Below are 15,113 nucleotides of genomic sequence, written 5' to 3' on the forward strand. Positions count from 1 at the left end.
AGACTGTGTGAGCCAACACAAAACCACACTAGACTGTGTGAGACAGCACAAAACCACACTAGACTGTGTGAGACAGCACAAAACCACACTAGACTGTGTGAGCCAACACAAAACCACACTAGACTGTGTGAGACAGCACAAAACCACACTAGACTGTGTGAGACAGCACAAAACCACACCAGACTGTGTGAGACAGCACAAAACCACACTAGACTGTGTGAGACAGCACAAAACTACACCAGACTGTGTGAGACAGCACAAAACCACACCAGCATGTGTGAGACAGCACAAAACCACACTAGACTGTGTGAGACAGCACAAAACCACACTAGACTGCGTAAGACAACTCAACACCACACTAGACTGTGTGAGACAGCACAAAACCACACTAGACCGTGTGAGACAGCACAAAACTACACCAGACTGTGTGAGACAACACAAAACCACACTAGACTGTGTGAGACAGCACAAAACCACACTAGACTGTGTGGGACAGCACAAAACCACACTAGACTGTGTGAGACAGCACAGAACCACACTAGACTGTGTGAGACAGCACAAAACCACACTAGACTGTGTGAGACAGCACAAAACCACAGAAGACTGTGTGAGACAGCACAAAACCACACTAGACTGTGTGAGCCAACACAAAACCACACTAGACTGTGTGAGACAGCACAAAACCACACTAGACTGTGTGAGACAGCACAAAACTACACTAGACTGTGTGAGACAAAACAAAACCACACTAGACCGTGTGAGACAGCACAAAACCACACTAGACCGTGTGAGACAGCACAAAACCACACTAGACCGTGTGAGACAGCACAAAACCACACTAGACCGTGTGAGACAGCACAAAACCACACTAGACCGTGTGAGACAGCACAAAACCACACTAGACAGTGTGAGACAGCACAAAACCACACAAGACTGTGTGAGACAGCACAGAACCACACTAGACTGTGTGAGACAGCACAAAATCACACTAGACTGTGTGAGACAGCACAAACCCACACTAGACTGTGTGAGACAGCACAAAACCACAGAAGACTGTGTGAGACAGCACAAAACTACACTAGACAGTGTGGGACAGCACAAAACTACACTAGACTGTGTGAGCCAACACAAAACCACACTAGACTGTGTGAGACAGCACAAAACCACACTAGACTGTGTGAGACAGCACAAAACCACACTAGACTGTGTGAGCCAACACAAAACCACACTAGACTGTGTGAGACAGCACAAAACCACACTAGACTGCGTGAGACAGCACAAAACGACACTAGACTGTGTGAGACAGCACAAAACCACACCAGACTGTGTGAGACAGCACAAAACCACACTAGACAGTGTGAGACAGCACAAAACTACACCAGACTGTGTGAGACAGCACAAAACCACACCAGCATGTGTGAGACAGCACAAAACCACACTAGACTGTGTGAGACAGCACAAAACCACACTAGACCGTGTGAGACAGCACAAAACTACACCAGACTGTGTGAGACAACACAAAACCACACTAGACTGTGTGAGACAGCACAAAACCACACTAGACTGTGTGGGACAGCACAAAACCACACTAGACTCTGTGGGACAGCACAAAACCACACTAGACTGTGTGAGACAACACAAAACCACACTAGACTGTGTGAGACAGCACAAAACCACACAAGACTGTGTGAGACAACACAAAACCACACTAGACTGTGTGAGACAGCACAAAACCACACTAGACTGTGTGGGACAGCACAAAACCACAGTAGACTTTGTGAGACAGCACAAAACCACACTAGACAGTGTGAGACAGCACAAAACTACACTAGACTGTGTGAGACAAAACAAAACCACACTAGACTGTGTGAGACAGCACAAAACCACACTAGACCGTGTGAGACAGCACAAAACCACACTAGACCGTGTGAGACAGCACAAAACCACACTAGACCGTGTGAGACAGCACAAAACCACACTAGACCGTGTGAGACAGCACAAAACCTCACTAGACCGTGTGAGACAGCACAAAACCACACAAGACTGTGTGAGACAACACAAAACCACACTAGACTGTGTGAGACAGCACAAAACCACACCAGCATGTGTGAGACAGCACAAAACCACACTAGACCGTGTGAGACAGCACAAAACCACACAAGACTGTGTGAGACAACACAAAACCACACTAGACCGTGTGAGACAGCACGAAACCACACTAGACTGTGTGAGACAACACAAAACCACACTAGACTGTGTGAGACAACACAATACTACACCAGACTGTGTGAGACAGCACAAAACTACACCAGACTGTGTGGGACAGCACAAAACCACACCAGCATGTGTGAGACAGCACAAAACCACACTAGACCGTGTGAGACAGCACAAAACCACACAAGACTGTGTGAGACAACACAAAACCACACTAGACTGTGTGAGACAGCACAAAACCACACAAGACTGTGTGAGACAACACAAAACCACACTAGACTTTGTGAGACAACACAAAACCACACTAGACTGTGTGAGACAACACAATACTACACCAGACTGTGTGAGACAGCACAAAACTACACCATACTGTGTGGGACAGCACAAAACCACACCAGCATGTGTGAGACAGCACAAAACCACACTAGACCGTGTGAGACAGCACAAAACCACACAAGACTGTGTGAGACAACACAATACCACACTAGACTGTGTGAGACAACACAAAACCACACCAGACTGTGTGAGACAGCACAAAACCACACAGGACTGTGTGAGACAGCACAAAACTACACTAGACTGTGTGAGACAGCACAAAACCACACTAGACTGTGTGAGACAACACAAAACCACACTAGACTGTGTGAGACAGCACAAAACCACACTAGACTGTGTGGGACAGCGCAAAACCACACTAGACTGTGTGAGACAACACAAAACCACACTAGACTTTGTGAGACAGCACAAAACCACACTAGACAGTGTGAGACAGCACAAAACTACACTAGACTGTGTGAGACAAACCAAAACCACACTAGACAGTGTGAGACAGCACAAAACCACACCAGCATGTGTGAGACAGCACAAAACCACACTAGACCGTGTGAGACAGCACAAAACCACACAAGACTGTGTGAGACAACACAAAACCACAATAGACCGTGTGAGACAGCACGAAACCACACTAGACTGTGTGAGACAACACAAAACCACACTAGACTGTGTGAGACAGCACAAACCCTCACTAGACACTGAGAGACAGCACAAAACCACACAAGACTGTGTGAGACAACACAAAACCACACTAGACTTTGTGAGACAACACAAAAACACACTAGACTGTGTGAGACAACACAATACTACACCAGACTGTGTGAGACAGCACAAAACTACACCAGACTGTGTGGGACAGCACAAAACCACACCAGCATGTGTGAGACAGCACAAAACCACACTAGACCGTGTGAGACAGCACAAAACCAGACAAGACTGTGTGTGACAACACAAAACCACACTAGACTGTGTGAAACAACACAAAACCACACCAGACTGTGTGAGACAGCGCAAAACCACACAAGACTGTGTGAGACAGCACAAAACCACACTAGACTGTGTGAGACAGCACAAAACCACACTAGACTGTGTGAGACAACACAAAACCACACTAGACTGTGTGAGACAGCACAAAACCACACTAGACTGTGTTAGACAGCACAAAACCACACTAGACTGTGTGAGACAGCACAAAACCACACTAGACTGTGTGAGACAGCACAAAACTAAACCAGACTGTGAGAGACAGCACAAAACTACACTAGACTGTGTGAGACAGCACAAAACTACACTACACTGTGTGAGACAGCACAAAAACACACTAGACTGTGTGAGACAACACAAAACTACACCAGACTGTGTGACACAGCACAAAACTACACCAGACTGTGTGAGACAGCACAAAACTACACTAGACTGAGTGCGACAACACAAAGCTACACTAGACTGTGTGACACAGCACAAGACTACACTAGACTGTGTGAGACAACACAACGCCACACTAGACTGTGTGAGACAGCACAAAACCACACAAGGCTGCGTGAGACAACACAAAACTACACCAGACTGTGTGAGACAGCGCAAAACTACACCAGACTGTGTGAGACAGCACAAAACTACACCAGACTGTGTGAGACAGCTGAAAACTACAATAGACTGTATGAGACAACACAACGCCACACTAGACTGTGTGAGACAGCACAAAACCACACTAGACTGTGTGAGACAGCACAAAACTACACTAGACTGTGTGAGACAGCACAAAACCATACTAGACTGTGTGAGAGAGCACAAAACCACACAAGACTGTGTGAGACAGCACAAAACGACACTAGACTGTGTGAGACAGCACAAAACTACACTAGACTGTGTGAGACAGCACAAAACCACACTAGACTGTGTGAGACAGCACAAAACCACACTAGACTGTGTGAGACAGCACAAACCCACACAAGACTGTGTGAGACAGCACAAAACCACACTAGACTGTGTGAGACAGCACAAACCCACACAAGACTGTGTGGGACAGCACAAAACTACACTAGACTGTGTGAGACAGCACAAAACCACACTAGACTGTGTGAGACAGCACAAAACTACACTAGACTGTGTGAGACAGCACAAAACCACACTAGACTGTGTGAGACAGCACAAAACCACACTAGACTGTATGAGACAGCACAAAACTACACTAGACTGTGTGAGACAGCACAAAACCACACTAGACTGTGTGAGACAGCACAAAACCACAAAAGACTGTGTGAGACAGCACAAAACCACACTAGACTGTGTGAGACAGCACAAAACGACAGTAGACTGTGTGAGACAGCACAAAACCAAACTAGACTGTGTGAGACAGCACAAAACCACACTAGACTGTGTGAGACAGCACAAAACCACACAAGACTGTGTGAGACAACACAAAACCACACTAGACTGTGTGAGACAGCACAAAACCACACTAGACTGTGTGGGACAGCACAAAACCACACTAGACTGTGTGAGACAACACAAAACCACACAAGACTTTGTGAGACAGCACGAAACCACAATAGACAGTGTGAGACAGCACAAAACTACACTAGACTGTGTGAGACAAAACAAAACCACACTAGACAGTGTGAGACAGCACAAAACCACACCAGCATGTGTGAGACAGCACAAAACCACACTAGACTGTGTGAGACAGCACAAAGCCACACTAGACTGTGTGGGACAGCACAAAACCACACTAGACTGTGTGAGACAACACAAAACCACACAAGACTTTGTGAGACAGCACGAAACCACACTAGACAGTGTGAGACAGCACAAAACTACACTAGACTGTGTGAGACAAAACAAAACCACACTAGACAGTGTGAGACAGCACAAAACCACACCAGCATGTGTGAGACAGCACAAAACCACACTAGACTGTGTGAGACAACACAAAACCACACTAGACTTTGTGAGACTACAGAAAACCACACTAGACTGTGTGAGACAACACAATACTACACCAGACTGTGTGAGACAGCACAAAACTACATCAGACTGTGTGGGACAGCACAAAACCACACCAGAATGTGTGAGACAGCACAAAACCACACTAGACCGTGTGAGACAGCACAAAACCACACAAGACTGTGTGAGACAACACAAAACCACACTAGACTGTGTGAGACAACACAAAACCACACCAGACTGTGTGAGACAGCACAAAACCACACAAGACTGTGTGAGACAGCACAAAACTACACTAGACTGTGTGAGACAGCACAAAACCACACTAGACTGTGTGAGACAACACAAATCCACACTAGACTGTGTGAGACAGCACAAAACCACACTAGACTGTGTGAGACAGCACAAAACCACACTAGACTGTGTGAGACAGCACAAAACTAAACCAGACTGTGAGAGACAGCACAAAACTACACTAGACTGTGTGAGACAGCACAAAACTACACTACACTGTGTGAGACAGCACAAAACCACACTAGACTGTGTGAGACAACACAAAACTACACCAGACTGTGTGACACAGCACAAAACTCCACCAGACTGTGTGAGACAGCACAAAACTATACTAGACTGAGTGCGACAACACAAAGCTTCACTAGACAGTGTGAGACAGCACAAAACCACACTAGGCTGCGTGAGACAACACAAAACTACACCAGACTGTGTGAGACAGCGCAAAACTACACCAGACTGTGTGAGACAGCACAAAACTACACCAGACTGTGTGAGACAGCTGAAAACTACAATAGACTGTGTGAGACAACACAACGCCACACTAGACTGTGTGAGACAGCACAAAATCACACAAGACTGTGTGAGACAACACAAAACCACACTAGACCGTGTGAGACAGCACGAAACCACACTAGACTGTGTGAGAGAGCACAAGACCACACCAGCATGTGTGAGACAGCACAAAACCACACTAGACCGTGTGAGACAGCACAAAACCACACAAGACTGTGTGAGACAACACAAAACCACACTAGACCGTGTGAGACAGCACGAAACCACACTAGACTGTGTGAGACAACACAACACCACACTGGACTGTGTGAGACAGCACAAAACCACACTAGACACTGAGAGACAGCACAAAACCACACTAGACTGTGTGAGACAACACAAAACCACACTAGACTTTGTGAGACAACACAAAACCACACTAGACTGTGTGAGACAACACAATACTACACCAGACTGTGTGGGACAGCACAAAACTACATCAGACTGTGTGGGACAGCACAAAACCACACCAGAATGTGTGAGACAGCACAAAACCACACTAGACCGTGTGAGACAGCACAAAACCACACAAGACTGTGTGAGACAACACAAAACCACACTAGACTGTGTGAGACAACACAAAACCACACCAGACTGTGTGAGACAGCACAAAACCACACAAGACTGTGTGAGACAGCACAAAACTACACTAGACTGTGTGAGACAGCACAAAACCACACTAGACTGTGTGCGACAACACAAAACCACACTAGACTGTGTGAGACAGCATAAAACCACACTAGACTGTGTGAGACAGCACAAAACCACACTAGACTGTGTGAGACAGCACGAAACTAAACCAGACTGTGAGAGACAGCACAAAACTACACTAGACTGTGTGAGACAGCACAAAACTACACTACACTGTGTGAGACAGCACAAAACCACACTAGACTGTGTGAGACAACACAAAACTACACCAGACTGTGTGACACAGCACAAAACTCCACCAGACTGTGTGAGACAGCACAAAACTATACTAGACTGAGTGCGACAACACAAAGCTACACTAGACTGTGTGAGACAGCACAAAACCACACTAGGCTGCGTGAGACAACACAAAACTACACCAGACTGTGTGAGACAGCGCAAAACTACACCAGACTGTGTGAGACAGCACAAAACTACACCAGACTGTGTGAGACAGCTGAAAACTACAATAGACTGTGTGAGACAACACAACGCCACACTAGACTGTGTGAGACAGCACAAAACCACACAAGACTGTGTGAGACAACACAAAACCACACTAGACCGTGTGAGACAGCACGAAACCACACTAGACCGTGTGAGACAGCACAAAACCACACAAGACTGTGTGAGACAACACAAAACCACACTAGACTGTGTGAGACAACACAATACTACACCAGACTGTGTGAGACAGCACAAAACTACACCAGACTGTGTGGGACAGCACAAAACCACACCAGCATGTGTGAGACAGCACAAAACCACACTAGACCGTGTGAGACAGCACAAAACCACACAAGACTGTGTGAGACAACACAAAACCACACTAGACATTGTGAGACAACACAAAACCACACTAGACTGTGTGAGACAACACAATACTACACCAGACTGTGTGAGACACCACAAAACTACACCATACTGTGTGGGACAGCACAAAACCACACCAGCATGTGTGAGACAGCACAAAACCACACAAGACTGTGTGAGACAACACAATACCACACTAGACTGTGTGAGACAACACAAAACCACACCAGACTGTGTGAGACAGCACAAAACCACACAGGACTGTGTGAGACAGCACAAAACTACACTAGACTGTGTGAGACAGCACAAAACCACACTAGACTGTGTGAGACAACACAAAACCACACTAGACTGTGTGAGACAGCACAAAACCACACTAGACTGTGTGAGACAACACAAAACCACACTAGACTTTGTGAGACAGCACAAAACCACACTAGACAGTGTGAGACAGCACAAAACTACACTAGACTGTGTGAGACAAAACAAAACCACTCTAGACAGTGTGAGACAGCACAAAACCACACCAGCATGTGTGAGACAGCACAAAACCACACTAGACCGTGTGAGACAGCACAAAACCACACAAGACTGTGTGAGACAACACAAAACCACACTAGGCTGCGTGAGACAACAGAAAACTACACCAGACTGTGTGAGACAGTACATAACTACACCAGACTGTGTGAGACAGCTGAAAACTACAATAGACTGTGTGAGACACCACAACGCCACAATAGACTGTGTGAGACAGCACAAAACCACACAAGACTGTGTGAGACAACACAAAACCACACTAGACCGTGTGAGACAGCACAAAACTACACTAGACTGAGTGCGACAACACAAAGCTACACTAGACTGTGTGAGACAGCACAAAACCACACTAGGCTGCGTGAGACAACACAAAACTACACCAGACTGTGTGAGACAGCGCAAAACTACACCAGACTGTGTGAGACAGCACAAAACTACACCAGACTGTGTGAGACAGCTGAAAACTACAATAGACTGTGTGAGACAACACAACGCCACACTAGACTGTGTGAGACAGCACAAAACCACACAAGACTGTGTGAGACAACACAAAACCACACTAGACCGTGTGAGACAGCACGAAACCACACTAGACTGTGTGAGACAACACAAAACCACACTAGACTGTGTGAGACAACACAATACTACACCAGACTGTGTGAGACAGCACAGAACTACACCAGACTGTGTGGGACAGCACAAAACCACACCAGCATGTGTGAGACAGCACAAAACCACACTAGACCGTGTGAGACAGCACAAAACCACACAAGACTGTGTGAGACAACACAAAACCACACTAGACTTTGTGAGACAACACAAAACCACACTAGACTGTGTGAGACAACACAATACTACACCAGACTGTGTGAGACACCACAAAACTACACCATACTGTGTGTGACAGCACAAAACCACACCAGCATGTGTGAGACAGCACAAAACCACACTAGACCGTGGGAGACAGCACAAAACCACACAAGACTGTGTGAGACAACACAATACGACACTAGACTGTGTGAGACAACACAAAACCACACCAGACTGTGTGAGACAGCACAAAACCACACAGGACTGTGTGAGACAGCACAAAACTACACTAGACTGTGTGGGACAGCACAAAACCACACTAGACTGTGTGAGACAACACAAAACCACACTAGACTGTGTGAGACAGCACAAAACCACACTAGACTGTGTGAGACAACACAAAACCACACTAGACTTTGTGAGACAGCACAAAACCACACTAGACAGTGTGAGACAGCACAAAACTACACTAGACTGTGTGAAACAAAACAAAACCACACTAGACAGTGTGAGACAGCACAAAACCACACCAGCATGTGTGAGACAGCACAAAACCACACTAGACCGTGTGAGACAGCACAAAACCACACAAGACTGTGTGAGACAACACAAAACCACAATAGACCGTGTGAGACAGCACGAAACCACACTAGACTGTGTGAGACAACACAAAACCACACTAGACTGTGTGAGACAGCACAAACCCTCACTAGACACTGAGAGACAGCACAAAACCACACAAGACTGTGTGAGACAACACAAAACCACACTAGACTTTGTGAGACAACACAAAACCACACTGGACTGTGTGACAGCGCAAAACAACACCAGAATGTGTGAGACAACGCAAAACCACACTAGACTTTGTGAGACAGCACAAAACCACACAAGACTGTGTGAGACAACACAAAACCACACTAGACTGTGTGAGACAACACAAAACCACACCAGACTGTGTGAGACAGCACAAAACCACACAGGACTGTGTGAGACAGCACAAAACCACACTAGACTGTGTGAGACAGCACAAAACCACACTAGACTGTGTGAGACAACACAAAACCACACTAGACTGTGTGAGACAGCACAGAACCACACTAGACTGTGTTAGACAGCACAAAACCACACTAGACTGTGTGAGACAGTACAAAACGACACCAGACTGTGTGAGACAGCACAAAACTAAACCAGACTGTGAGAGACAGCACAAAACTACACTAGACTGTGTGAGACAGCACGAAACTACACTACACTGTGTGAGACAGCACAAAACCACACTAGACTGTGTGAGACAACACAAAACTACACCAGACTGTGTGACACAGCACAAAACTACACCAGACTGTGTGAGACAGCACAAAACTACACTAGACTGAGTGCGACAACACAAAGCTACACTAGACTGTGTGACACAGCACAAGACTACACTAGACTGTGTGAGACAACACAACGCCACAATAGACTGTGTGAGACAGCACAAAACCACACTCGGATGCGTGAGACAACGCAAAACTACACCAGACTGTGTGAGACAGCGCAAAACTACACCAGACTGTGTGAGACAGCACAAAACTACACCAGACTGTGTGAGACAGCTGAAAACTACAATAGACTGTGTGAGACAACACAACGCCACACTAGACTGTGTGAGACAGCACAAAACCACACAAGACTGTGTGAGACAGCACAAAACTACACTAGACTGTGTGAGACAACACGAAACCACACTAGACTGTGTGAGACAGCATAAAACCACACTAGACTGTGTGCGACAACACAAAACCACACTGGACTGTGTGAGACAGCACAAAACTACACCAGTCTGTGTGAGACAGCATCAATCTACACTAGACTGTGTGAGACAGCACACAACTACACTAGACTGTCTGAGACAACACAATACTACACCAGACTGTGTGACACAGCACAAAACTACACCAGACTGTGTGAGACAGCACAAAACTTCACTAGACTGTGTGAGACAGCACAAAACTACACCAGACTGTGTGAGACAGCATCAATCTACACTAGACAGTGTGAGACAGCACAAAACCACACTAGACTGTCTGAGACAGCACAAAACTACACTAGACTGTGTGAGACAGCACAAAACTACACTAGACAGTGTGCGACAACACAAGACTACACTAGACTGTGTGACATAGCAAAAGACTACACTAGACTGTGTGAGACAACACAACACCACACTAGACTGTGTGAGACAACGCAAAACCACACTAGACTGTGTGAGACAACACAAAACTACACCAGACACTGTGAAACAGCACAAATCTACACTAGAGTGTGTGAGACAACACAACGCCACACTAGACAGTGTGAGACAGCACAAAACCACACTAGGCTGTGTGAGACAACACAAAACTACACCAGACTGTGTGAGACAGCACCAAACCACACTAGACTGTGTGAGACAGCCCAAAACCACACTAGACTGTGTGAGACAGCACAAAACCACACTAGGCTGTGTGAGACAACACAAAACTATACCAGACTGTGTGCGACAGCACCAAACCACACTAGACTGTGTGAGACAGCCCAAAACCACACTAGACTGTGTGAGACAGCACAAAACCACACTAGACTGTGTGAGACAGCACAAAACGACACTAGACTTTGTGAGACAACACAAAACGACACTAGACTGTGTGCGACAGCACAAAACTACACCAGACTGTGTGAGACAGCATCAAACTACACTAGACTGTGTGGGAAAGCATAAAACCACACTAGACTGTGTGGGACTGCAGGAAACTACACCAAACTGTGTGAGACAGCGCAAAACTACACCAGACTGTGTGAGACAGCACAAAACAACTCCAGACTGTGTGAGACAACACACAACTACACCAGACTGTGCGAGACAGCACAATACCACACTAGACTGTGTGAGACAGCGCAAAACCACACTAGACTGTGTGAGACAGCGCAAAACCACACTAGACTGTGTGAGACAGCACAAAACCACACTAGACTGTGTGAGACAGCACAAAACCACACTAGACTGTGTGAGAAAGCACAAAACCACACTGGACTTTGTGAGACAGTACAAAACGACACCAGACTGAGAGAGACAGCACAAACCCACACTAGACTTTGTGAGACAGTACAAAACTACACTAGACTGTGTGCAACAACACAAAGCTACACTAGAATCTGTGACACAGCACAAGACTACACTAGACTGTGTGAGACAACACAACGCCACACTAGACTGTGTGAGACAGCACAAAACCACACTAGGCTGTGTGAGGCAGCACAGAACCACACTAGACTGTGTGAGATAGCACAAAACCACACTAGACTGTGTGAGACAGCAGAAGACTACACTAGACTTTGTGAGAAAACACAAAGCCACACTAGACTGTGTGAGACAGCACAAAACTACACTAGACTGTGTGAGACAGCGCAAAACTACACCAGACTGTGTGAGACAGAATCAAACTACACTAGACTGTGTGGGACAGCATAAAACCACACTAGACTGTATGAGACAGCAGGAAACTACACCAGACTGTGTGAGACAACACAAAACTACACCAGACTGTGTGTGACAGCACACAAATACACCAGACTGTGTGAGACAGCATCAAACTACACTAGACTGTGTGGGACAGCATAAAACCACACTAGACTGTGTGCGACAGCAGGAAACTACACCAGAATGTGTGAGACAGCACAAAACTACACCAGACTGTGTGAGACAGCACAAAACAACACCAGACTGTGTGAGACAACACACAACTACACCAGACTGTGCGAGACAGCACAAAACCACACTAGACTGTGTGAGCCAGCACAAAACCACACTAGACTCTGTGTGACACCACAAAACCACACTAGACTGTGTGAGAAAGCACAAAACCACACTAGACTTTGAGAGACAGCATCAAACTACACCAGACTGAGTGAGACAGCAAAAACCCACACTAGACTGTGTGAGACAGCACAAAACCACACTAGACTGTGTGAGACAGCGCGAAACTACACTAGACTCTGTGAGACAACACAAAACCACACTAGACTGTGTGAGACAGCTCAAACCCACACTAGACTGTGTGAGACAGCACAAAACTACACTAGGCTGTGTGAGACAACACAAAACCACACAAGACAGTGTGAGACAGCACAAAACCACACTAGACTGTGTCGGAAAGCACAAAACTACACTAGACTGTGTGAGACAACACGAAACCACACTAGACTGTGTGAGACAGCACAAAACCACCCTGGACTGTGTGAGACAACACAAAACCACACTAGACTGTGTGAGACAGCACAAAACTACACCAGACTGTGTGAGACAGCATGAATCTACACTAGACTGTGTGAGACAGCACAAAACCACACTAGACTGTGTGAGACAGCACAAAACTACACCAGACTGTGTGGGACAGCACAAAACTATACTAGACTGTGTGCGACAACACAGAACCACACTAGACTGTCTGAGACAACACAGAACCACTCTAGACTGTGTGAGACAGCACAAAACCACACTAGGCTGTGTGAGACAACACAAGACTACACTAGACTGTGTGACATAGCACAAGACTACAATAGACTGTTTGAGACAACACAACACCACACTAGACTGTGTGAGACAACGCAAAACCACACTAGACTGTGTGAGACAACACAAAACTACACCAGACTCTGTGGGACAGCACAAAATTACACTAGAGTGTGTGAGACAGCACAAGGCTACACTAGACTGTGTGAGACAGCACAAAACCACATTTGACTGTGTGAGACAGCAGGAAACTACACCAGACTGTGTGAGCCAGCACAAAACTACACCAGACTGTGAGGGACAGCACAAAACTACACCAGACTGTGAGAGACAGCACAAAACTACACTAGACTGTGTGAGACAGCAGAAAACTACACCAGACTGTGTGCGACAACACAGAACCACACTAGACTGTTGAGACAACACAGAACCACACTAGACTGTGTGAGACAGCACAAAACCACACTATACTGTGTGAGACAACACAAGACTACACTAGAGTGTGTGAGACAGCACAAGGCAACACTAGACTGTGTGAGACAGCACAAAACCACATTTGACTGTGTGCGACAGCAGGAAACTACACCAGAATGTGAGACAGCAGAAAACTACAGAAGACTGTGAGAGACAGCACAAAACTACACCAGTCTGTGAGAGACAGCACAAAACTACACCAGACTGTGAGAGACAGCACAAAACTACAATAGACTGTTTGAGACAACACAACACCACACTAGACTGTGTGAGACAACGCAAAACCACACTAGACAGTGTGAGACAACACAAAACTACACCAGACTCTGTGGGACAGCACAAAATTACACTAGAGTGTGTGAGACAGCACAAGGCTACACTAGACTGTGTGAGACAGCACAAAACCACATTTGACTGTGTGAGACAGCAGGAAACTACACCAGACTGTGTGAGCCAGCACAAAACTACACCAGACTGTGAGAGACAGCACAAAACTACACCAGACTGTGAGAGACAGCACAAAACTACACTAGACTGTGTGAGACAGCACAAAACTACACTAGACTGTGTGAGACAGCAGAAAACTACACCAGACTGTGTGCGACAACACAGAACCACACTAGACTGTGTGAGACAACACAGAACCACACTAGACTGTGTGAGACAGCACAAAACCACACTATACTGTGTGAGACAACACAAGACTACACTAGAGTGTGTGAGACAGCACAAGGCAACAGTAGACTGTGTGAGACAGCACAAAACCACATTTGACTGTGTGCGACAGCAGGAAACTACACCAGACTGTGTGAGACAGCAGAAAACTACAGAAGACTGTGAGAGACAGCACAAAACTACACCAGACTGTGAGAGACAGCACAAAACTACACCAGACTGTGAGAGACAGCACAAAACTACA

Source organism: Hypanus sabinus, unplaced genomic scaffold (assembly GCF_030144855.1).
Source record: "Hypanus sabinus isolate sHypSab1 unplaced genomic scaffold, sHypSab1.hap1 scaffold_452, whole genome shotgun sequence".
Taxonomy (NCBI): Eukaryota; Metazoa; Chordata; class Chondrichthyes; order Myliobatiformes; family Dasyatidae; genus Hypanus; species Hypanus sabinus.